This window comes from Narcine bancroftii, chromosome 2, assembly GCF_036971445.1.
Source record: "Narcine bancroftii isolate sNarBan1 chromosome 2, sNarBan1.hap1, whole genome shotgun sequence".
Taxonomy (NCBI): Eukaryota; Metazoa; Chordata; class Chondrichthyes; order Torpediniformes; family Narcinidae; genus Narcine; species Narcine bancroftii.
Window position 1 is genome coordinate 34,676,833 of NC_091470.1, and position 26,738 is coordinate 34,703,570.

At 39.4% G+C, this 26,738-nt stretch overlaps 1 protein-coding gene and 1 long non-coding RNA gene across 3 annotated transcripts in view; one reads left to right on the forward strand and one right to left on the reverse strand.

Annotated features, from left to right (window-relative positions):
- Nucleotides 1–26,738, forward strand: part of kcnh5b (potassium voltage-gated channel, subfamily H (eag-related), member 5b) — a 329,625-nt gene that overhangs the window by 168,968 nt on the left and 133,919 nt on the right. The window lies entirely within an intron of this gene.
- LOC138753361 (uncharacterized) lies at nt 287–26,059 on the reverse strand. Its single transcript, XR_011351122.1, has 4 exons — nt 25,994–26,059; nt 12,022–12,133; nt 5,338–5,374; nt 287–349 (listed from the first exon to the last, which is right to left on the reverse strand). It is a non-coding gene; the product is annotated as an uncharacterized lncRNA (long non-coding RNA).

The following is a 26,738-nucleotide window of genomic DNA, read 5'->3' on the forward strand; positions in this document are numbered from 1 at the left end:
TAAGGTGTCTCAACTATCCTTCTGGCTCCTTAATATGGAACGGTTTGTCCAACATGAAAGATCATAAAAGGTTAAATTCAGTAAAATAGTAAAAAAAAATTCAACTTTGTACCGTAAATATTCGTGTATAATACGACCTCCACCCTTCGCCCGCCCAAGTCGTGCTGCCGTCTCTCTCCCCTCTCTTCCGCCTGAGTCGCGCAGCTGTCTCCTCCCCCCCCAATATAGTCAGCTGCTGATAATGAGTGGTTCAAAATGATCCAACGAACATCCTACTACCCACAGAGCTTTCAATGGTTGCATCTTCAAGTTGTATAGAATGTATCAGCTGCCGACTACATTGTTAAACCTGGCAAAAAAAAATTAAATTATAACCTCGTATAATTTCAGTACAACATTTTTCACATTATACTCAAATATTTACAGTAATTAGATAAAAAACTCTTTGGAGAAAGGCATTGCAATACTTTTAAAAAGTGAAGTTGCAGAGTAACTGAAGGGAGGAGGTGGGGATGTGGTTGGTCAAGGGAGGAGAGAACAAAAAGGAAGGATTGTGATAGACCGGGAAAGGTCGAGCAACACAGATGGTGATAATGTCAGCCAAAAGAGGGTGGTTAAGACTAGTGCAAACCAAGAGGGACGCCTGGTGCAAGAAGGAAGACGTGTGTAATGGCAATTGAGAGTAGAGAAAGGGAAAAAAAAATATTAAGCAGATACTTTAAGTGTGAGCAGGCGGAAAGTAGCAACAAAGGGGATGAATTTTTTGCATTGTATCCAAGACCAGGAGGCAGGAGTCTTGAGAAAGTTGGGGGGAGGGGGGGAATTTGAGTCAAATTCAAACAGGAAAGTGTACAATATTTCAAAAAGAGGTTTGGCTGACAGACCCATATGGATTCCTATATTTTGGAGGATGTGTGTGGAGTTAAAAACAGTTGTTCCATGAGAGTACAAGTTCAGTAAGGTGCAGGAGAGATGAGGAGGAGGAGAACTGGTTGAACCTCTGGAAAAGGAATGATCAATTCTGCATTGGCATGGCATATTTTTGTGTTCCAAGTGCCAGATGATCCTATGCCCTCATTTGAGTGAGGATTTTTGAAACAACTGATAGAACCAGTCCATTCAGCATCAGTTACCCCTGATGGTGCTTCACTTCATAAAAGCCTGCTGCCTTTCTAGTTATCAGAATCAGAATTTATTGTCAGGAATAAGTCACAAAATATGTTGTTTTGCGGCCGCATCACAGTACAAACTTCATATAAACCACCTTACAAAAATAAAAGGCAGTCTCTTTGGTTCATTGATTATTCAGGAATCTGTTGGCAGTGGGGAAAAGCTGTCCTTGTGCCACTGAGCTCTTGTCTTTAGGCTCCTGTACCTTTATCCCATTGGTAGCAGAGTGAAGAGGGCATGGCTGCTTTTTTAAGACACTGCCTCTTGTAGATGTCCTTGATGGAATGAAGTCAGGTGCCTGTGATGTCGCAGGCCGAACTAACAACCCCCTGGATTTTTTTTTCTTATCCTGAGTACTGGCCCTTCCACACCAGACTGTGATCTGTCCACCTGGCCATCATGGCTCTATATTTTATGTCTGGTAATTCTTTCCATGGACGCATTCATGGTTTCAGCTTTTTAGACAGCGTTTCACATTCTTTTTGCATTGCCACCTTGTGTTTGTTCTCAATGTCCTGGACTCTCACACAAGCAAAAACAGCTCCTCTCCTCCTTCCTGTTCATGGTTTGAAAGACTTCTGGCAGGTTTGCTCTCTGCCTTTTCCCACCCGATTGCACCTTGGGCTGTTCACCTGATCATAACTGCATTTTCCCAACTCTGATTCAATCACTTTGCCCTGCCTTGGTGTCCTCTCTGTACCACTGAGTGCCTAGTTAAAAGAACATGCATTGCAGAGTTATTGCTGTCCATATAATGCACTGTTAGAAGATCTTCAGACACGTGTTTATTGTGCATTTGTGAAACATAACCATGATTCTGTGTTCTGGCGATAATTGGCCTCAATAACATCATCTATGAACCATTAAGCCAGGCACAGGTAATCAATTTTGATCAAATAATGAATGCTGACAAGCTCATTGGAATGCAGGCTGGAGATACTGATGATAAATTTTGGTGTTGGATGGGGATGAGATGGACACAATCAAATAAAAACAAAAGGATATTTTAGGGCCTTTGTCAAATTTCCATCCAATATTCACATGACAATTCTATGCTAAATTCTATTTATCAAAATTGTTTAGATACCTACTTTACAAAATAGAAATTATAAGACCACAGTCTTTTAAATGCAATACGGAAGTGTCAGGTTTCCATCAGTTGCCATTCATGTCACTTCAATATCTAACCCTCTCTGCACAGTTTCCATCAAGTTTCTCCCTTTACGGTCGGTTATCCTTTTCTGCTCTTTCTTCATGCATCCTCTATTGGATATTAATCTGTCGGAAACTCATTCTCAACAATCACAAGACACAAAAGCAATATTATTTGTTGAGTTTCATTAGTGCACAAATCTCTGCAAAGCGTTTGCTTTCCAATCCACGCTGAACATCTGAACTTTATGTTGGTTGACCTGGAGATGGAGTGGGGAATACGACCTGATGACCTCATCATCACCTGATGGATTATGAGGTGTGGAAGAATCATTATTAGAAATGCTTCCTGGGAACTTCCCTACAAGTGATGCATCTCCTAACACGGATAGCTTGAAAATCAAATCCAGGGTCCATGATCACTTTAAAATCTACAATAGAGTCACCAACTTAAAAATGAAATAAAAGCATACATTTTTATTATATGTTAAATATAATTATACATGAATGAAGCACTGTAACCTTTGTGAAAAATATGGGATCAGAAGATTTTCTGATATGGACTGTTTAACTATTGAAATATTTCCCCTTAAATAAACTAATTTGTCATTTAAAGCAAGATTTGTGAAAGGTGTAAACCTGTTTCTGGGACGTGCAAGTTTATCTTTCATCATTTATTCATCTGTCATCATTAAACCACATGAAAATTATTGACAGTGACTGTAATTTATGTTTCGATGTTACTAAAATATTTGGTTCACATTTAATCCGTTGTTACTACATATGTGCTACCCACTAGTCTGATAGCAACTCAACTGCCCAAAGCTATTAATTCAGTTGGGAACCACAGGTCAATAAACATGATTCTGTAGTATGTTCAGAAAATTGGACAGTAGAATTTGTTACAAATATTGTCACACATCACATCAGCAATACAGAATATATTACTTGCAAAGCTAAACAGCTTGAGCCCGAGGGCAGTTTTAATAGTTAACCGTTTTAACATTATTCATGAACATCTTTGTCAGCATTCTTAAGCCCAGTTTGGAAACATGTGATGCAAGAATGAAATAATAGGTAATGATATGTAAGTTTAAAATTGTACATGTTTTCTGAAGTAAAACATAAATCCTTGGTGAAGATGAGAGCAAATATTCATGACCCTTGGTCATGCTTTGCTCGTAGAAGCTGTGTGAAACAGCAATGGCATCACCAAATATGAAGAGCTGGTTGATGTTGCGGATTGTTGGGGTGATTCTCTTAAAGTGTCTCCTTATCCCTGCCTAGTGAGAGTTGCCCTGGTCAGAGGCTTTATCTGTAAACTTGGAGAAGGTGGGGGAGGGGTGTTAATTATCTATGTTCTTCTTTCGGATAACTCTGTGGTGGGGGAGGAACCTGCAGATGCAGTGACCATTAAATGTTTTCAAATGAAAATGAAATTAAATACTTTAAGGTTTATATATTCATGCAAATAAAGTTTGTACAGTGCAAGTACAGTATAGTATTTTTGATTTTTAAATTTTTTAATCTTAATTTACGTGTATTAGATAGGGATTATAAGAATAAGTCTCAAATAACCGGAAAATACACTTATCCAGCATCTACCAAACCCCATAGGTGCTGTATACCAGGAGTTTTACAGTAGAGTGAAGTTAGTATTTACATATTTTACACAACCTTTTCTAAAGAGTGAAATTAATTTAACAAGTTCACCAGTTCAACTGATTCACTGTGTTTCAGATTCCCTTTTATTTTTGTAATGGTACTGGTTTTGACTGTGTTGTTCTTGGAGACTAGATCGATGTTGACACAGTATCAGGCTTTGTTGAAGATGTCACTTCTTAACTCTTCAATTGTTTTCTGTGTCAACATTTCTTCATCTATTGAATGTATCATTGTGGCAGTAAATGCAAACTTTTTAAAAAATCTTCCTCATTATTCTCTTGGTTTGTATATTGCATTGAGACCAAAACCTTCATCTACCATTAGGGAAACAATCTCAGAACCATTTATTTCCATGATCTCTCTGATAACTCACTTTAAATCTACACTCTGTTGTTGGTCTCAGGACATGAACATTTAGATCCCCTCGATTTCCATTTCCACTGTTTTCATTTGGCCACCCTACAGTGATGTGTGTGGAGGAAATTGTATTAAAGCCATTCATGGCTGCAGGTGCTACAGAACCTTTTAAGCAGCTATCTCTCATCCAAATTGTTTAAGTGCACTGTACAAAGATGAATTGGTAGATTGACGATAAATGTTTGAGCCTATATGCGCTGTAGTTCGACACAATGAGGTGAACATGCAGGAAGTTCTGCTCCTTGTCATGTTTTGAGACAGATGGCAGGAATATGATTTTTGGAACATCAAAATGATGCAAAAAATAAATAGAAAAATTTCATAAGATCCCACAGAGCATTGGAGGACTGTCAGAACTTGGCAAATCCCGACGATGGTGTTATTGCTAACTCTTTTTCAGCTCAGGAGTTTTTGAGGCTATCAGCAGTAACTGGTCATACATTGCCCAGGCTCAGCGTTCTAGGGAGACAGATTAGGAGCCAATTCTCACATCTTGTTGCCCCCTTTACACTGAAGTCTAATTGAGACTGGCTACATTGCTAAAAAAGTGCACAAAGGAAGCAGCAATCCATTGATTGCTGGAGAGAAACAGGCTCAAACTAAAAGCCAGAAATATGCTTCAAATTTCATTATTTTAATGAAAGGTCCTATAAATAACTGGTTTTGGTTTCTTTTTCTGCATTATTTAAAAATTTGAGGAATTCAATTCTAAACTAAAAAGATGCAATTTTCTGTCTATTTGGCATCATTCTTGGTTGGACTAGGAACAGATAAACATTGCACAGGGAAAATAACATTAATGTTCATTTACTAAAAAACATTTCATTCTAGAATGCTTCTACCACTACTCAAGGCAGGCTGTTCCAAGCTACTACACCTCTCAGTGTAAAAATAAAATGCCCAACATATCTCCTTTAAACCTACCCCCTTCACCTTATATGCACGTCCTCTCGTATGTGAGCTTCTTAACCTGAAAAAAAGGTTCCGTCTATTATAAATCACTTCAATTCACAATTTTATAAAGTTCTATCAGGACACGCCCTCAGCCTTTGACACTCCAGAGTGTAACAGATTTGTGTGAATATTAATCTTTAAAGTTTAGTTGTAAAACATATTATCATTTAGTAAAGTTAGTTTGTGGGTTTGGATACAGGGTCAAATACAAACACACATAATTCTTTGAGATGATAGATGACAAGCCATTTTTTGGAGTTGAAGTATCTAGAAAAATAGAGTCATAAAGCCGAAGTGGTTTCTTACATAAAAATCAAGAACAATGGGTGTTTGCTGAAAAGCATTTGTGTGTACATGCAGCATTCTGCTGGCAGCTATTCAAACAAGAAGGACTTTTAATGGTCAGCAGACTATCCAGAGTCATCTCTACTTATAAGCAGAAAAAGATGCTTTTAGCATATAGATGTGAATTAACTTTGAAAATAACTTTGAAAGGCCATCTGGCATGATTCATGCTTTTGGAGAAATGAAACAGAAATGATGTCACGTGTCATGTGATGAAAATTTTAGGAGAAAAATATTACTGGAACCAGAGACACTTTGGGCAGAAGGAAGTTGAACATCCTGTGGAATCAGAAAAGGTGCTGTTACAAGTTACTCCTTGTTAAATGAGAACTCAGAATAAGCGGCTTTTGAAGGTGGAAGACCACTTCTGACTGCCTCTTTAAGAAAAGAGCGAAATTCAACCATCCTTTCCTAATTGGGCACTTAGTTTAACCCTTGTTTGGGTTTGTGAAATCATCATGGAAGAAAATAGCCACTTTGCTGTATCTTTGGGAAGAGGACAGATTCCAAATTCTCCATATAAAAGAGAGAAAATCACTCATATGAAGAAACATTGCTCTGAATTCAACTGTACAAGAAATTTGTGAGTTTCAAAGAGGTCTGATGACTTTATATTTCAAAATATTTCATTATTTTTTTTGAACAACAACTTAAAGAAATCTGATGCTTCACATTTACTCCATAATTGCTTTTGAACAGCAGTAAAGACTTTGAGTTTCAACACAAAAGCTTTCTGAGACTGAACTTTAAAATCATCTCTTCAGAATCAAGCTTAAACTGCAATGGTATTGATTTTACCACACACATACATACACGCATAGTGGGGTTAAGTTTAGAGTTAAGTCAGAAATATTATGTTATTAATAATTGATAATAAAAATGTTTTCTTACCAAAAATCTTTGTCTTGGTGCTAGGTTTGCTGCTAGGTTAGTTTGTAACAAGAGAAATAACAGATTTGTCTATCCTTTTCTGACAGCTCATACCCTTTAATCCAGTGACATCTTGGTAAATCTCTTCTGTACCCTTTCCAATGCCTCCATATCCTTCGTGTTATGGGCCGATGAGAATTGCACTCAATGGTCCAAATGCAGCCTAAACTTCTAGCTCTGTGGTTCTCAACCTTTTTCTTTCCACTCTCATACCATTTTATGTATTCCCTATGCCATAGGTGCTCTGAGATTAGTAAGGATTGCTTAAGGTGGTATGTCAGTGGGAAGGGAAGGTTGAGAATCACTGCTCTAGACCCAATTGTTACTGAAATAATTTGTGAGAGAAAAATGGTCATTGGCCCATTTCCTTTGGAGTTATGAAACCATGCGCATAATGAGTCAATTAGGTACAATTAAAACAATGGCTTTTAAACTTTTTCTTTCCACCCACATACCACCTTAAGCAATCCCTTACTAATCACAGATCACCTATGGCATAGGGAATACTTAAAGTGGTATGAGAGTGGAAAGAAAAAGTTTGAGAACCATTGTTCTAGCTCAAATCTAAATCAAAATGATGGGATGAAAGACTATTGTAGTAAAGTATCTACACTAGAGCGTTCTCCATAATAATGAAGCGAATCCACTTATGAAGCTGAAGCAAACTTTTTTGAATTTCAAATGATCATTAAGTAGACATGGTTATGTTTTCCTGTCAGGTTTTCTCTTACCAGTGCCAGAGTTTTAATTAAGTCTAGAATTTTTTATTGTGCAACATGACTTTTTAAGTGCTATGCAGTTTGAAAACGACCAGATCCAGAGTGAGAGGAGCTAATGAAAAATTCAATGTCATTTCACAAAATTGACTGATTACTTCTAGAGTGGTTCACTTTTGCACAAAGTCATGCAAGTTGAACATGGGATAATATCATTTCCCAGTGAATGCTTTCTTCTGGAGGATCAGCCCTGAAATTAGACCACATTGTGCAGGATATATCTTTGGATGGTCCCAGAACAAGCTGGCTTTAATAAAAAGATTCAAGATACCTTCATTATCATGTAATAAAACCGGTGGAATATTACACAAAATTGACAAATATTTGCTAAGAGGAGAAATTGCCCAGCACTCCTTACAAAGAAAGGGAAGCAAAAGAGTATCTTTCCAGAGTTATTGAGTGTCTATGGATTTGCCTCTGGCACTCCCACATCCTCCGTAGCCACACAGCCTTCAGACCAAACCAACAGCAATCTGAGCTCCAGATGCAAACCTCTGACACCATCAAGAAGCCTCCAGCACCCTCTCGCGTCTCGGTTCCGATACCTGGTACCCATTCAACCTGTCTCGAGCCAGTATCCAATAGTCCACAGTGCTTTGAGTCCCTTGACCATCAATGCATCGAGTCCTCAACATCTCACTGCCTGTGTGTTCTTTAGCCTGAGAGCTCCTCACTGGTTTGCCGCCATGACCACTGTCGTATAGGGACATCTCCTCTGCTTCTCTTTCTCAAATGAGGTGGGCGGGGGAGGTGTTCTCCCCATTCTCTGATGCCCTGTGCGAGTCCTCACTTCCCCAGAGTCTGAAACCCATTGAAGCCACTACTGATGAAAGGCCCCCTGTGGTCGCAGGATTTTAAAATAAACCATCATCGGCTCCTTTAACAGGCTGTTTAAAGCCTGTACGGAGACATCGGGAACTGAAATGAGTGGAAGAACCCTGCAGAGGAGTGATGTATCTCCTCTCCCCACTCTGCGCGGGTCTACTCCTGAAGGAGCCAATATTTTGGCGGACATCTGCCAATACTATATTCCTCTCATTGTTACAAGCTTCAGTAAGTGCTCACTGTTGGATAAATTGCAATCATTTTGTCCTCCGAAAACTGCTTTCTTTCATATCACATAGTTCTGAATGCACATTATCTCAAACACCTCCAAAACGGTTTTGTGAACTAAATCCTTCTGCAGATATCTTTTCACATCTGCCATTGTCAGATGTGCAACCTCAAGGTAAGTAAATGCCCAATGCTTTTGTGTTCCAGTTTAAATGTTAATTCACATCAGTCAACCTTTATCCTTCCTCCATCAGGACCAAAGCCTTCACCATTGAGAGAGACCTATAGTAAGGCTGTCTTCCTTTCCCCACAGAGTACATTAGCTATTTTTTCAACTGGTAAATATAGATTTGGAAATGGCATTCATTTCATATTCCAAGTCCGAATATCTGCTTACCTCCTCAGGCTCACTATTCATCCATTGTACTCTACGTAGTTTAAACTAAGAGGGAGATAGAAACAATAACTCACCATTTTCAGAAGCAGTCTGAAAATCAGGAAACAGGGATGCAGTTGTAATGAAGAAAAGTTGCAGCAAAATTGTCCTAAATTCCATGCAAACACTTATGGAATTTGTATCTATATATTCATCATGTTTGAGTTGTATCATTCGAATGGTTTACTGCAAGGTGATAGGAATATGTCAAGCTGTTCATTAAGTTGGCACCATTAATAGATAAGTAGAGTACAAAGAGAGAGAGAGAGAGAGAGGAATGCTGAACCTTTATAAATAACAGGTTTGGTCTCAGGTGCACATTATACTCGACAATACATTCATCTTTCACACCCATGGATCAAGTCTTCATTGAAACTGCTAGCATAAAATCGATGACTGCCTTCTCCAGTCTTTCCCAGGCCTTGTAACTTCTATTTGCTCAGCCATGCTAACCCAGTTCCAAAACCTGAGCATGTCAAAATCATTATCATCCAATTACAAGACGAAGAAGATGGCAGCTCACATTTTGAGGCGAATGTGATGATCCCAGAGGGAGAGTTCAGGAGCGATTTATGATTTTAGTGCAGGACCAAAAAACCATAAGATAAGGTGAGGCCACTTGGCAGCTCAAGGCTGCTCCAACATGTTACAAAACCATGACTGATCTGAATGTGAATTGGAGTTAAACAAGGAAGTCTGCAGACGCTGGGGTTGAATGCAATACACAAACGAGCTGGGGAAACTCAGGAGGTCATGCAGCATGCATAGGAAGTAAACCAACGAAGGGCCCGGGTCTGAAATGTTGGTTTAAATAAAGCACACACAGAACTCAGCCGGTCTCGCAGAGCTATGGACTGACATTTCAAGCCTGAGGCTTACCCTTTACTGCCCATAGATGTTGGGTGACCTGCTGTGATTCTCTACATGACATGAACTCTGCATTTGTATCATGCATGGTAACCTTCCATCTCTACTTCTGCCATTAAAATATTCAAAGTCTGCTTCCGCTCCCCTTTGAGGAAGAGAGTTTCAAAAGCTCTTGCAGATTGGAGAGAAAAATATTCATATCATTATCCTTAAATGGGAAAACCATTTAATTAATGTCCCCCTACTTCAAGAACTCCTCATGAAAGAAAGTATTATCTAAACACCCTTGTTAAGGTCCTTCAGGATGTTTCATGCACTTACTTCTAAACTCCAGCAGACATCCGCCCGGCTTTTCTAAATTTATTCCAAAAGACAACTGGCCATTCTGGGTCCAATTAATTAAACCTTTCCTGAATTGTTTCTTTTTATTATTTTATTTATATTTTCAAATCAACATGAAATTCATCAATTATATAAAAGAAACATAATCTTGTCATTTGATGTTGATTTTGAGTATGAAAAGAAAAAAAACAAAAAAAAAACTAGCCCTGACCTTCAGCCTCCCATCCACCCAGGGGAAAAAAAGGAAAGAAATACAATAGAATTAAAGAGAGAAAAGAAAAAGACAAGAAAAGAAAGAAAAAGGTTTTACTGGATTCATCAATCTCCTTCCAAGGGACAAATATCCTGACTTACCCGGAATCCCAGGTGGTTCCCGGATATAGGGGGCCAAGGAGTCATCATTAAGAATCTACACCTACGTGTTGAAGATATGAACTCCAAATTTTTAGAAAAGCATCATATTTTTTCCTAAGGTTATAAATAATTTTCTACAGGGGAATACAAGCAGTTATTTCTGCTTTCCAACAAGTCAGATCTAGATGGGAATCAGATTTCCAGGTAATGGTTCTGCACTTCCTGGCCACTGCCAGTGTGTCCTTTACAAATTTTAATTGGTGTTTCAACAGTCACATTGAAGGCCTTACATCTGCTCTATTTCCCAACATAAACAATTCTGGTATCTCTGTATAAATCGAATCTTAGTGATTTGTTCTAGAAGATTTCCCAAAAAGGCCTCACCTTGGAACATGACCAGGTTGAATGCAAAAAGGTTCTTGTTCCTTCACAGCATCTATAATATTGACCTGATATTTCTGATTTTAATTTGTGTAATTTTTACAGCATAAGATATAGTTGGTGCAAAAAAATGTATTGCGCCAATCTATACCTTACTTTACATAAGTCAGACCAGCTTTTTTCATCAATCAGTATACCCAAACCTGTCTCCCATCTTTGTCTAGATTTATGTAATCCCTGTTTCATGGTACCCATTTGAAGTAGGAAATACACTTCTGAAATAAATTTCTTCGTAGTCCCCTTTTGAACTGGAGTCTCTACTTCACTGTTCTGTGGAGAGGTTGTCATTGGGCCCAATTTGTCCCTTAAATAAGATCTTAATTGAAAATAGCAGAAGATAATATTATTAGTAATACCATATTTGATTTTTAATTGATTAAATGACATTAATTTCCCCTGCTCGTAACAATCCTCGATATACCTGATCTATTTTTGAGTCCAGGTATCTAGGATTGTATTGTTCATTGTTAAAGGAATAAATCTATTTTGAGCTAGAGGGATTTTAAGAGATTTATTTATTCCCGATTTGATAATTTATTTTATTCCAAATATTAATTATATGTTTTAATAATGGGGCTTCTTTTACACCTGAAGTTAATTTTGAATTCCATTTATATATATATATATATATATATATATATATATCTATATATATCTATATGTATGCATATTGAGTAATGTACTATCAGTAACCACCAAGACTGGGCTGAGGGAATGATAGGCTTTAATATACAGAAGAACCTTGCTGGCCTGTATCCAGATATAGGAATGGAGGGAAGGGTGAGGTGGCTTGACCTTTATGGCCAAAGACCATTGGGGAGGAGTCATAGGGTATGAGTCATCAGTGGGCGGGCCAGCTCCATATATACAGTAGCCAACAATAACTATATGCAATGGAGGAAACATCTCACCGTATACATACACACATATTATATATATATATAAAATCCTCTCTCTAACCTTTATTTTTGCCCAAAGAAGCCTTGTCTGCTTCATCAAAGATGGAGGTGTCAAACTTCATTTGGGCTGCCCAATTTTACTTCTTGAAGTCTGGGAGCTTCAAGCCTCCCATCTCATAACCTCATGATAATTTATCAATAGAGACTCGAGTTGGCTTACCCTTGCAGAGGAATTTCCTGATGCTTTTGCTTAAGTCTTGAAAAGCTTCTGAGGTAATGGAATCGATAATGTCTGGGCTCTTGGCAGCACATTAATTTTTATACAATTGACCCTGCCAACAAGAGTTATTGGGAAAGTCATCCATTTACCAAGGTCTTCCCCAATTCTCTTAAGCAAGGGAAGATAATTTAACTTGTATAAATTCTAAAAATTACTATCTTCTTTTATCCCTAAATATTTTATACTATTTAGAAGCCACTTAAATTGTGAATTTCTCTGAATTTGATTATAATTCCCTCCTGAAAGTGGCCTAATTTCACTTTTATTCTAATTGACTTTATAACGCGAAACTATCCCATAATCCTCCAGTTTAGATTGCAGTTTTTGTAATGAGGTTTCTGGCTCTGTCAGATACATCAGTATGTCATCAGCAAATAAATTAACCTTGTGTTCTTCCTGATTGACCCTGAATCCTTTTATGTCTAGATCTCATCAGATAGATTCTGCTAACAGCTGTATAACTAGCATAAAGAGAGCTGGATAATGGGAATGCTGATGACATTTGCCTGTTAGTAATCACTTTGGCTTTAAGGTCATAATATAAAGCTTTAATCCAATTTATAAATGCTTGACCCAACCCAAATTTTTACAGTTCCTTAAATAGAAAATCCCATTCCAGTCTGTTGAAGGTTTTTTCCGAATTAAGGGCCATGGCGACACTCAAATCATCTCTTGTTTGTGCCAGATGCTGAGCAATCTGCTTACTTTATCTGCAGAGTGCCTCTTTTGCATTAAGCCTGTTTGATCTGCATTAGTTAATTTTGACAAATACTTTGACCATCTATTTGCCAAAGCATTGGCATAACCTTATAGTCCAAATTCAGTCATGATATAGGTCTATAAGATGATATTTTTAATTGTTTTCAGGTATTAATGTATTTATTTAAATTAGGAGATCAATGTGGCCTCATCCAGCACTGTGTGTAATTGAAACATAACCTCTTCACCCCATTCCATGACAACATGTCTGTCCATGGTCTTATGCACTTCCAACTGAGAGCACCCACAAATTGGATGAGAAATACCTCATATTCTGTCTGGGCACCCTCCAACCTGATGGCATTAACATCAACATCTCTGGTTTCCATGAGCCCACAGCCCCCATCCCCAATTCTCTATTTCCCCTTTCCTCCAACTCTGTCTCTCTCTTTTCTTCCCCTCCGTATCCTTTCCTGCAGGCTCTGCATTCACAGAACCACCCCCTCTCCAATCAATTCTCACCTTTCCTCCTATCCATGTCTCATTCTCACCTTTTGTTCGCTGGCCTACGTGCCTCCTTCTGCCCTTCTCCCCCAGCCTTTTTATTCAGGTGCTTGCCTGCTTTTTTTGCTCATACCCTGAAGAAGAGCTCATACTCTTCTTGTGAGTTATATATCTTTACCTCCTGTGGACACTGCGGGACCTGGTGAGTTCCTGCAGCATTTTTGTGTTTTTATTGGAAACAACTTTCTTTCTTACTTTTGCTTGCAAGACCTCTTGCAACGGATTTTATCTTTTTTTGCTAACAGAGCTATCTTCTGCTAATTACCTGCCTCTTATTCACCATGCACTTGTATTCCCAGTTACCCTGCAGCTTCTCAGCATTTAGGGAATATGTTGCATCTTCATTTTATCCTGCCAAAATGGACAATTTCACATTTTCCCTTATTTGGTAGATCTTTTCCCTCTTACTTAACCTTTCTATATAACCTGAAACTTCTTTGTCACCTACTTCAATCCTCTTCACAATATACTTTTTCTAAGTTTTATTTATATTATTGCCAAATTTAGCAAATAGATCTTCAGTACATTTATTCCAAGTTATTAACCTAAATTACCTGCAGTGAACCCTGTGGTGGTCAGGAAATTAGCGAGGTAAAGAGAATAAAATACTGTATAACTGAAGCTATTCACTGTAGACCAGAGAAACTTAAGGGGAGATTTGGTGAAGGTGTTGAAATATTGTGAATGGTTTTGGGTATGGTGTGCAATTTTGGTCACCTAACTACAGGAAAGATAGCAATAAGATTGAAAGAGAGCAGAGAAGATTTACAAGGATGTTGCCAGAACTTGAGGAACTGAGTTACAGGAAAAAGTTAAACCAGTTAGTACTTTATTCCCTGAAGTGTAGAAGAATGAGAGATATGATAGAGGTAGAGAAAATGCAAGCAAGCTTTGTTCACTGAGGTTAGGTGAGACAAGAACTAGAGGACATGGGTTAAGGGTGAAAGGTGAAAGTACAGAATACTACCACCAATGTATATATTTGCATATATTTACATATAGTAGTAGTGATTGGCTGAGTGTCATAGTCATGCCTACTGGCAGGTCATAAAGGGCTCTTAACCAGAGCCATCAGTATGGACTGGATGGCCTCGATGTAATACGCTCCAGTCTTTTGCTAATAAAAGCCTTGGTTTGAGTCAACAAGTCTTTGAGTCATTCGACATGCTACAGGAACATTGGGAGAATGTCTTCATGCAGAGAGTTGTGAGAATGTGGATCAAGCTGCCAGCTGAAGTGGTGTAACCAGGCTCAATTTTGATATTTAAGAAAAACTTGGATAGGTACATGAATGGGCAGGTCATGGAGAGCTGTGGCCTGGGTTGATAGGATGAAGCGAACAATAGTTTGGCACAGACTAGGACTGTTAATGTCCTATGGTTTTTTTAAATTTACTAGGATTAGAATTGGAGGTAGAAAGAGAATGCATTTTTATATAGTGAAGAATTGTGATGTGAAAGACCATTTTGATAGGCTGAGTAGATTCCTTTTTGATTGTGTCATTTTGTGTGGGTCACTGAAATTGGTCCAGAATAAATTAAGCATGTGAATGAGTTAATCTAAAATATTTAATTGAAGTCAATGGTGTCTATTCTTGGCATTTTCTAATTTCTAAATACATATCATGACATTTAAAACTGTGCTTCAAATTAAAATCCCAGCAGTATGTTGAAACCAGCAGTCAGTCTTAAAATCCCAGCAGTATGTTGATACCAGCAGTCAGTCTTAAAATCCCAGCAGTATGTTGATACCAGAAGTCAGTATTTGATTATCTGCTCTAAGTTCTGATCATTATATCATCTCTGTTTTAAAGGAACTATCAATTAAATGGAAAGGTTGGGGATAAGGAGGAGGAGAGGGTAGGTAAGAGGGAGGGGTTAATACTATGTAATGATTGTAATTTTCAAACTTTATTAAATATTGACTCTGTATAAGTACAATTACATGGATGAAAACTTTAAAGTATTAAAAACCTATATGGCAAGGATTAGAACCATAGAACATTGCAGCACTGAATCAGGCCCCTTCAGTCTTTCTTGTCTGTGTTGAACCATTTCTTTTGCATAGTCTCACTAACCTGCACTTAGCCTTCCATCCATGTACCTGTCCAAATACTTCCTAAATTTTTTAAATTGAGACCGCAGCATTTACCTCTTCAGCTGGCAACTCAATCCACACTTGCACCACTCTCTGTGTGAAGAAGTTCCTCCCTAAACTTTTCCCCATTCACTCTTAACCCATGTCCTCTAGTTTGTATCTCACCTGCACTCAATGGAAAAAGCCTATCTACATTCACTCTGTCTGTCCCGCTCATAATTTTAAATACCTCTATCAAATCTCCCCTCATTCTTCTACATTCCAAGGAATAAAGTTGTAACCTGTTTAACTTTTTACTTCAGTTCCTGAAGTCTTGCCAACACCCTAGCAAATTTTCCCTTCCCTCTTTTAATCTTATTGATATCTTTCCTGTAGTTAGGTTACCAAAACTGCACATGAAACCCCGAATTTGGCCTCACCGATGTCTTCCCGCATCGGACTTGTCAGCCACAAACGAGCCTGCAGCTGACGTGGACTTTTACACCCTCCATAAATCTTCGTCCGCGAAGCCAAGGCAAAGAAGAAGAAAGAATAATATCTCAACTACTATACTCAATAATTTAATTGATGAAGGCTGTAGCAACTATTATCCTAAAAAGCTGCTTGGAGGCTAGGTAGGGCTCTTGTTTGTGTCGCATTTTGATTGATTCACCACAAAGTCCAGGTGAGTTTTAAATGATATATTTTTAACACACACAAGACTTGTAGTGATCTAGAATAATGTAATGTACCAATAACGACTGTTGTAATGAATCTTCTATGAAAATAAAATAAATAACGGTAGTAACAGTGAAAAAATAATGCAAGTCTCACTCACCCTCCTTATACAACGCGCCACGAACACTGAGTCTCTTGCGTCCAAACCATACATGAAACCCACCGCACATGCGCCAACCAACAGAAAAGTACATGCACGGATGCAACATGGTGCAGAACAGCAATGTTGACCCCAAGGATTCCCCCAATGTCCACAACAAACCCAAGAAAGGCAAGTAGCCACTGTTGGCCCTTACAATTCTGCCCTCTAATTATTATAATGAGACATAATGTCTCAAATAATAATTACACCGTTATAGAATCAACGACATATTCAGTCGTTTGTCTTTCTCCATTCTCTGCTCATAGGAAGAGTTTGAGCTCTTGGAATCAGATTTTAAAGGAGGTTTATCTGATCATCTTGATTCTAATGGACGAGTCTCTTTAACCTTCCCAGCAAGAGATTTGCTCATCTTGTTCTTTCTTTTCTGCAGTTGGTCATAGATAATGTAAGATTCAAATGACATTCAAGCTCAACAACATTGGTAGAATCCTTCTGTAAAGCAGCAGGCTGATTCCACTTCTGGCTCCTATAGCTCTCTTCAACTAGAACTGGAGCCTTTTCAGCCACTCTGGTTTCTGTTGCCTTTTCGTGCAATTTAACATAACATAACAATTACAGCACGGAAACAGGCCATTAGGCCCTTCTAGTCCACACCGAACCAAACACCCCTTTCTAGTCCCACCTCCCTGCACAATGCCCATAACCCTCCATCTTCTTCTCATCCATATACCTGTCCAACCTTTTCTTAAATAATACAATTGACTCTGCCGCCACTATTTCTCCCGGAAGATCATTCCACACGGCTACCACTCTCTGAGTAAAGAAGTTCCCCCTCATGTTACCTCTAAACCTCTGCCCCTTAATTCTTAACTCATGTCCTCTTGTTTTAATCTTTCCTCCTCTTAACGGAAATAGTCTATCCACATCCATTCTGTCTATCCCTTTCATAATCTTAAATACTTCTATCAAATCCCCTCTCAACCTTCTACGCTCCAAAGAATAAAGACCCAATCTGTCCAATCTCTCCCCATACTCCAGATGCTTAAACCCAGGCAACATTCTGGTAAACCTTCTCTGTACTCTCTCCACTCTGTTTATATCCTTCCTATAATTAGGCAACCAGAACTGCACACAGAACTCCAAATTAGGCCGCACCAACGTCTTATACAATCTCAACATTACCTCCCAACTCCTATATTCCATGCAATGATTGATAAAGGCCAGCATACTAAAAGCCTTCTTCACCACCCTATTCACGTGAGTTTCTACCTTCAGGGAACGATGTACCGTTACTCCTAAATCTTTCTGCTCTTCTGTATTCCTCAATGCTCTCCCATTTACCACGTATGTGCTATTCTGATTCTTCTTACCAAAATGAAGCACCTCACACTTATCAGCATTAAATTCCATCTGCCATTTTTCAGCCCACTTTTCTAAGCAGCCCAAATCCCTCTGCAATCCTTGAAAACCTTCTTCATTATCCACTCTTCCACCTATCTTAGTATCGTCTGCATATTTACTAATCCAATTCACCACCCCATCATCTAGATCATTAATGTATATAACGAACAACAATGGGCCCAATACAGATCCTTGAGGCACACCACTGGTCACCGGCCTCCAACCTGACAGACAATTATCCACTACCACCCTTTGGCCTCTCCCTTTCAGCCAATGTTCAATCCATTTGACTATCTTAAAATTTATACCTAAAGACTGCACCTTCCTAACTAACCTTCCATGTGGTACCTTATCAAAGGCCTTACTGAAGTCCATATAGACAACATCCACTGCGCTACCCTCATCCACATTCCTAGTCACCTCTTCAAAAAATTCAATCAGATTGGTCAAACATGACCTTCCTCCCACAAATCCATCTTGAGTGCTCCTGATCAGACCCTGTCTATCCAGATGTTTATAAGTACTATCTCTAAGAATTTTCTCCATTAATTTACCTACCACAGACGTCAAACTTACAGGCCGATAGTTGCCAGGCTTCCTCCTTGAACCCTTTTTAAATAACGGAACCACATGCGCAATGCGCCAATCCTCCGGCACTATCCCCATATCTAATGACATTTGGAAAATTACTGCCAGAGCCTCTGCTATTTCCTCCCTCACTTCTCTCAATGTCCTGGGGAAGATCCCGTCTGGTCCCGGAGACTTATCCACCTTTATATTCTTCAAAAGCCTTAAAACTACACCTTTTGTAATCTCTATATTCCCCATATTTACCCAATTTGCTTTTTTTTTATCTCACATCTCCCAATATCCTTCTCCTTAGTGAATACCGAAGAAAAGAAACTGTTCAATATCTCCCCCATTTCTCTAGGCTCCACACACAGTTTTCCGCTCTGATTTTCTAAGGGACCAATTTTGTCTCTAGCTTTCCTCTTACCATTAACATATTTGTAGAACTCTTTTGGATTAGTTTTCACCCTGCTTGCCATAGTTTTCTCGTACCTTCTTTTAGCTTTCCTAATTCCTCTCTTAAGATTCCTCTTAGAGTCAATGTATCTTTCAAACATCTCCTTAACTCCATGCTTCTTATATCTAATGTACGCCTCCCTTTTTCTTCAAACCAAGTTTCCAATATTCCTTGAAAACCACAGCTCTCTCAAACCTTTTGCCCCTCCTTTTAACCTAACAGGAACATAAAGCTTTTGCACTCTCAAAAGCTGATCTATAAAAGACTTCCATCTCTCTACTACATCCTGCCCATAAAACAAATTGTCCCAATGCACACCCTGCAAGTCCTTTCGCATCTCCTCAAATCTAGCTTTACCCCAATCAAAAACCTCAATCCTTGGCCCTGATTTCTCTCTTTCCATAATGACATTGAAGCTGATGGCATTATGATCACTGGACCCGAAGTGCTCGCCAACACTAACCTCCGTCACTCGACCCATCCCATTTGCCAACAGTAGATTTAACACTGCTCCTTCTCTGGTCGGCACCTCTACATATTGTTGTAAAAAACTATCTTGCACACATTTCACAAACTCTAACCCATCCAGTCCTTTCACAGAATGTGTTTCCCAATCTATATGTGGAAAATTAAAATCTCCCATAATTACAACCCTGTGCTTATCACAAATATCTACTATCTCCCTCCAGATTTGCTCCTCTAGGTCTCGGTCCCCTCCGGGTGGTCTATAATACACCCCTACAAGTGTAACCTCTCCTTTCCTACTCCTCAGTTCCACCCAAATAGCCTCCATGGATGTGCCCTCTAATCTATCCTTCCTAGGCACCGCTGTAATATTTTCCCTGACAAGCAATGCAACCCCACCTCCTCTTGCCCCTCCGACTCTATCACACCTAAAACAACGAAACCCAGGGATATTCAGTTGCCAATCACATCCCTCCTGCAACCATGTCTCACTAATCGCTACCACATCATACTTCCAAGTATCAATCCACACCTTCAGCTCATCCACCTTTTTTACAATACTCCTGGCATTAAAATATATGAATTTCAGGGATTTCCCAATTTTTAATCCCTGTTTTCCCTCATCTTTAAGAACAACATTATTTACTTTTCCTGCCAATTGCCCTTCATCTTCTTCCAGAGCATTTCCCTTCTCTATCACCTGCCCATCCATATTCAAATACTTACTACAAACTTTCTTTGTTTGCATTCTAACCTTCTCCTTACTGCTCTGTACTATTTTGTTCCCTCCCCCCAACCATTCTAGTTTAAAGGATCCTGAGTAGCCCTAGCAAATACCTCTGCCAGGATTCTGGTTCCCCTGGGATTTAAGTGTAACCCGTCCTTACTGTACAGGTCACATCTTCCCCAAAAAAGGTCCCAGTTATCCAGAAACTTAAAACCCTGCCCCTTACTCCACCCCTTCAGTCACGTGTTAAAGATACTTTTAATTCCAGATCCAATTTTGCAACATCCAATTCAGTCTCCTTTTCCGACAGTTTACACCGAATCCCTTTCCTCAATAACTGCATTAATTTCTTCAGCAGTTAATCTTTTCTTCCGCTCTTTGGCTTGATGAATTCTATCTACAATTAAATCTCCATTCTTGTCAACAGCTCTTTGGCCTATTCTCTTGGTCACTTTCAAAACTGAAGAATCATTTGATTCATTCTCATTTTCCTGAAAATCAGTTTTGTTTCCAAGTACAAAGTTAAAGTCTTTCTGGTTACTGCTTTTGTGATTATCCAATATTTCCAAGTCCCTTTTCAATGTTTTGTTCTCTGAAGGCAATTGTACCAGATTGTCAGTCAAATGCTCCTTTATTTCATCTGTGCTCACAAGTATTGCAGCTAAATGGTCCGTTATTCCTGCCTCAGATTTAGTTTCACAGGAATACTGTCACCAGCAATACTTGCAGCATCTTCTAATACTTCATTTTCAGCAATTTCTAATGAAAATAATTCCTTCAACGCTGGTTTAGATGCTTTTGATTTATTTTTCATCAGCCTGATTTTCATTATTTTCATATTGATCTGTTTTCCTTTCTTCAGAAGTGGCCTTCTTATTTACAGTCCTGAACTGCTGTTCCCGCAGCTTTTCAACGTTCACAACTGAAATCCTGTGGACACTTGTCGCTGCCCGCTTCTGAGCAGTATCATTATTTCCTCCTAAAAGTCCATTAATCGCCCAACCCAGCATGGTTTTGGCAGTGTAAGGTCCGTCTCCCGCACTTCGTATTACATCTAGTGGTTCCAGAGCCTTTGGTACATCTGAGCCCATCAGCAGCTCGATCTTGGAGCCAATTTCAGGTTGAGACCACCGTTTGATATAATTTTGATGTGGGATTTTTCCTTTGTGTGCAGGCATAGCCTTCTGAGCGTAGATGCCTGGGAGATCACAAAAATCTCTGCTGTCTAGTCCAGTGACTTATAGGACTAAAACAAAGCTGGTTTTGACAACCCATACTTCTCAATAGAATCCTTGACCTTCGCTGAAGATTAAGCTTATTCATTAGCCCCACTGTGTAAAATGATGCAGTGCTCCCTGGATCGAGAAATGCCTAAGTGTGACCTGTTGCATTCCCCTTCCTGGCCTTGACTTGTACAGGCACCATTGAGAGTTTGCAGTTATCCTCATTGGCTCCAGTAAGATCACTTGTCTGAACCAAGGCTATAACACTGTTTTCAGCTGCCACCTCCTTTTCCATTTCCTTCCTTCTGTGGTGATATGTAATTGCACCACTAGGTCACCAGGAGTCATCCTGGTGACCTTGTATATAAAGCAGTCCAGAGCTACAGTCTAGCCTTCTAGGTTTGTTTTGCAGAGATACAACACCTCTTAGTGTACATATTAGTTTATTAAAGCTGTCTTATACTCGCACTACTGGTGTGGTTATTGTCAGTACACTTTCATTAGTGGATATGTAGTATTCTAAGATGCTTTAAACTGCATTTATTGCAGCTGAGTCACTTCCTGAATTTTTTTCTGATGTGTCCTTTACCCAGACAGCCAAATTATACTCATTTTCCTTTAGGAAAGTGATTTTCTCACTATTTGCCCTTTTTTCCAACCGTGAACACATCTCCAAAGCATGTTCACCTCCACAAAACAAAGAGTTCTTCACAGCAGCTTAACTCTCCTTTTCCTTAGTTCCTTCGCCATTTTCCTTATCTGCAATCATCATGTAGCTGCAAAGATACTTTTAATTTTGGATGAGGCCATAACTTGGACCTCCTTACATCTTTGCTCACTGCTGCCATGTCTTCGATATCTCCAAATACTGGGTCTGTTGCAATCCTCACATGCCTTTCAGGGAAATCCATCATATCCTTAAAAGGTAACCTTTCAATTGTGCTTTTCCTGTAATTCACAGACCTCCGTTCTCTATAAATCCCTCAGTCAGTAGGGCAACTTCCTTATGATGACTACCATATTAGTAGGCAAGTTAACCTCATGCATGGAGTTGATATCTTCCATGGCATTACAACATCCTCTTAGAAAGAGGGTGTATACTTGTAGACCCCTTGTGTCTTCTGGTTTGATCGATGACCCTTGAAAGAGCTTTCTACATATAAGCTGTAGCAATTTTATGCTCATTGCCAAAATGATCCTGTGGTAAAGACTTAGCCATTGTGAATCCTCTGTTTGAGGCCATATGGAGGCAACTCCTTACAAGTTCCCTTGGCTGTCCACTCGTGCACTGTTCCAGATAATTGAGACAATCTCCTGGTTTCAATATTGTGCTTAAAGGATTTCATAAATGCTTGGCACTGAAGTGGGTCACCATCAAAGATTTAAACCTCCTTCTTGGGCATGGAAGAGAAACACAGTAGCTGAATTAACAATGCGGAGATTTCATTTTGCCTTTCCATGACTGAGAATATGTTGCTCTGTTCACCATTGCTTGCAGCAGGTAATGCAGCTGGAGATGTCACTTCTACACGTTCACACAGATTTCTGATGCTTGACTGGAGTGTCAAGGGAGCTATGGCGATAGACTGGGCCTGAGCTGCACCTCTGTCTGCAGTTGTTACCGCTGGTGGTTGTGGATTGGTAACTCCGTGTCTTGGGAGGATTTGTCCATGTGTATACATGTCTTGTAACTGTGGCACAAAAGGGACTGCCTTAAAGTTAAATGTTTTCTTTTCCTGTTGTCCCTTCTCAAGATACCACTCCATACCATTAAACACTTAAAATAAGTTACTTCGAACATCAGATACCTCTAAGGCTCCTGGTATCTCCATTTTGGCCCTGGTAGCAGCAATGTTTGCTTCCAGCTCCAGATGCTCATTTTTTCCTCCTTAGCTGCTTCACCTGGCTCCTCCTGCTGCTTCATTTCTCTCCTTAGCTGCTCCTCCTGCTCTTCCAAAGCGTGTTTATCCTTAAGCAATTTTTGTTGTGTAACAGGATCAGCCTTAGCCTTTATACATGTAGATGCAGTACTGGAAACTCTAGAGAACTCTAGAGTTTGAGCCAGAAGAACTTTGTTTGCTTCTTCTACTTCCAACATTTGATCCACTGACATTTGGTTGTATTTCACACTGCGTGTCCGATATTGCCTTAATACTTCACTCTTTCTACAGCCTGAATTGCACATCCTCTGCATTTTTGTCCTCCACCGCCATTTGGTGACACACCTTCAGCCATTTCCAAGTTGCTGTCTTCAAATTCACTCGATGTCTTCTGTAATGGCCTTCCAAGGTCTTCATTCCCATCAACCAAAGCTGCCTCCTCTTCTATTCCCAGCTTTAGTCTCACAACGAGAACACTTTGGACACTTGTTTCTAGATTGTGTCGCTGCAGTCTGCTTTGCGATCTGCGACCCACATGTCTTCAATATATCGCGCCTCGGCGGCGATGCTGGTGGCAGCAGCGGGCGTTTTACACAACTGTTGCGCTCAAGCACAAAGCATGCACAACACAAGTCAATTCAACAGTTCCCAATAGACAGGTGGCATACTGTTCAAACTGCAACAAATGCACATGAGGAGTCCACTGCTTCTGATGGCTGTGATGTGCTGTTGTCAATGAGCAAGATTCCACCACAGCATCCACCAATATTATTGCTGATTCTCAGGAAATAGCTCTACCAATGGCTTCTTCTCTAGCATTAGAAGCTCTGGGCCCCTCACTGGCTGATACTTGGACCGATGGATGCAGATTACTGTCAGCAGTCTGCTCTCAGCATTTCCAATATAGCTGCCATATTGTAATTTGTATCACTCCAACCCAAAAAGGGATAATTTTATATCTTCTATTTTTCTATTTTCTGTGCCAACAATATTTTTATTGAATAAATGTAGCAACTTTGTGATCCATTAACGCCACTTGGAGGCTCTTATTTGTGATGTGTTTCGATTGATTCACCAAGAAGTCAAGATGAATTTTAAATTATTTATTTATTCACACAATTTAGAATAACGCTAAATTCTCATTTTTATGAATATACGCCTGTGTGCATATGACATCATTATGTTTGATGTCATCACATATGATGTCCTCACATATGACATCATCACGTATGTACATGGTGGGGAACCATCTTAGTTTTAGTAGTAAGAAATGAATGAAGCACCACATCTGTGCTAGTGTATTTTTATGCCTAGAATATACAACAACTTGGTGACAAGGATCAAAACAATCTTCTTCTATGCTCCTAACATTGGAGAGAAGATTTAAAATGGAAATGCAAAGCTACCACAGCAGTGAGCCCCACAGGCTCAAACACGGAGAACGAAGGAAAAGCAGCAGGAAAAATTACCCAAAATAGCAGAGTGACAATTTGGAATATTTGAGGATTCAACACCGTCTTGCCCATAATGTTATGGACACACCAGTTTTGAGCAAAAAATGGGCACTTTCCTCATCCAAGTGGGAAGCAAGACATTTAATCTAATGAAATCTCTGCTAGAAAGACCAAGTACAATGCCCAGTTGTGTGCTGTAATAGGAAACCATCTATGTCCTAAGCCACTGGTTATCGTAGAAAGACATAAATTTTATTTCAGAAAACAGGAAAATACTTGGGTGAATTACATAGACTTTCAGAAACCTGTGAGCTTGGTGCATTCTTAAACGAGGCATTAAGAGGCAGATTAGTCGTGGGTTTAGCTGACTATAGTGCCCAACAGCGATTGCTAGAACAAAAGATGTAACCATTAAGTCTGCATATAACACGGCTTTGGGTTTTGAGATGACCGATTAAAAACTTGAAAATGATACAAGGTGAACCACTGGTAGTAGGAAAACTTAAATGAAGAGAATGTTTCCACTGCAGAAAAAGCAACCACAGTCCAGATAATTATTATTTCAGAAAAGCTAGATGTTACCAATGTGACAGGGAAGGACAAATCAGAACCAAATGTCCAAAAAATAAAGAAAGTGTCAACAAAGGGAAAAAGGAGAAAGAGCAAAGGTCCAGATACAAAAAACAGCCCTCCAAATTAAAATCCATGGAGGAGAAAGATCATGCCCCAGCAGTGAACCTAATGTCTTGGAGGAAGACAGCACTGGAAGTAATGTATATTCGTGGATTAATGGATAAGAAATTGGAAATGGTGTGAAAATCAACAATGAACAATGGAGTTGGAGCAGCAGAGTCATTAATGCTAATAAAGTTAAAAACATGACTGTCACCTCATGTTACCATGAAAATGCTCGACATGGTGTTGAAAATGGTCACAGAGGAGAAAGTCAACGTGTTTGGGAAATGCAAACTAAATGTTGAATATAAAGGACAGACACCAAAAAAAATCCCTCTACATTGATGACATGAAAGGGGCAGGTATTATTTGTAAGAAATTGGTTTCCGCAGATCCAACTAGATAGATGGGAATTGGATGCATAATGAATGTAGGTACGGAGGCCGAGGCCAAGCCAAAACTGGATCAAAACTGGAAAGGCCTTGGGAAAATTCAAGGAGTTCAGGCAAAGTTACACTTGAAATCCTGTGTTGAACCCGTTCTATAAGCCCAGGATGGTACCGTTTGCAATGAAAGGAAAGATTGAACCAGAACTTAACAGGATAGACAATGAAGGAATCCTGGAACATATTCAATACAGTGACTGGGCTGTCCGAAAAGCAAATGGAGAAATCCGAATTTGTGGTGATTATAAAGTCACCATTAATCAGGTCTACAAATAGCTGAACATCCTAATGCCCAAAGTGGAGGAATTATTTCAGGCCCTGAATGGGAGAAAAAAAACCCATGAAATTGCACTTAACCCAGGCATATCAGCAAATCGAATTGGATGACATCTCAAAAAATATGTGGCAATCAATAGTTACTTGGGATTATTCACCTCTGCCCGAATGCCATATGGAATATCAGCAGCCCTAGAAATGTTTCAGTCGGTCATGGACAAATTGCTGCAAGGCATAAATGTAGGATGCTACCTCGATGACATCATAATTACAGGTCAAGATGATTCAGAGCACCTATCAAACCTGAAAGAGGCCCTGACGCGATTGCTACAAGCAAACACCCATCTGCGCCAGAACAAGTGTGCATTTATGGTACCTTCCGTAACATATTTAGGATTTACAATTAATAGCGAAGGAGTCCAAATTGATATCCTGCTGGTACCGAGTTTATCTGCAGAGCACCCTACCCATCAAATAAAGCCAAATTGTAATCATTCCTGGGTTTGGTTAACCATTATCGGAAGCTCATTCCAAATACGTCAACACTGTGCAGTCCGCTGAACCAATTGTTAAGGAAAGAACAGAAGAGCTGCTGGAATAAACAGACAAGTAACACGATTAATCATTTGAAAGAACTGCTAATATCAAGCGATAATGTTCTTGTCCACTACCACCCAGAAAGGGAAGTGACCCTTGCGGTAGATACTTCGCCAGTGGGTTGACGTGCAGTGTTGTCACAGGTGACGGAAAGGGGGAACAACTGATGGCTTATGCCTCCTGGTCTTTGACAGTTTGTGAACGTAATTATGCACAACTGGAAAAATAAGAGCTCGCCATAATATCTGGTGTCAAACAATTTCACCAATACATATATGGTAGGAAGTTTACCTTGGTAATTGACAA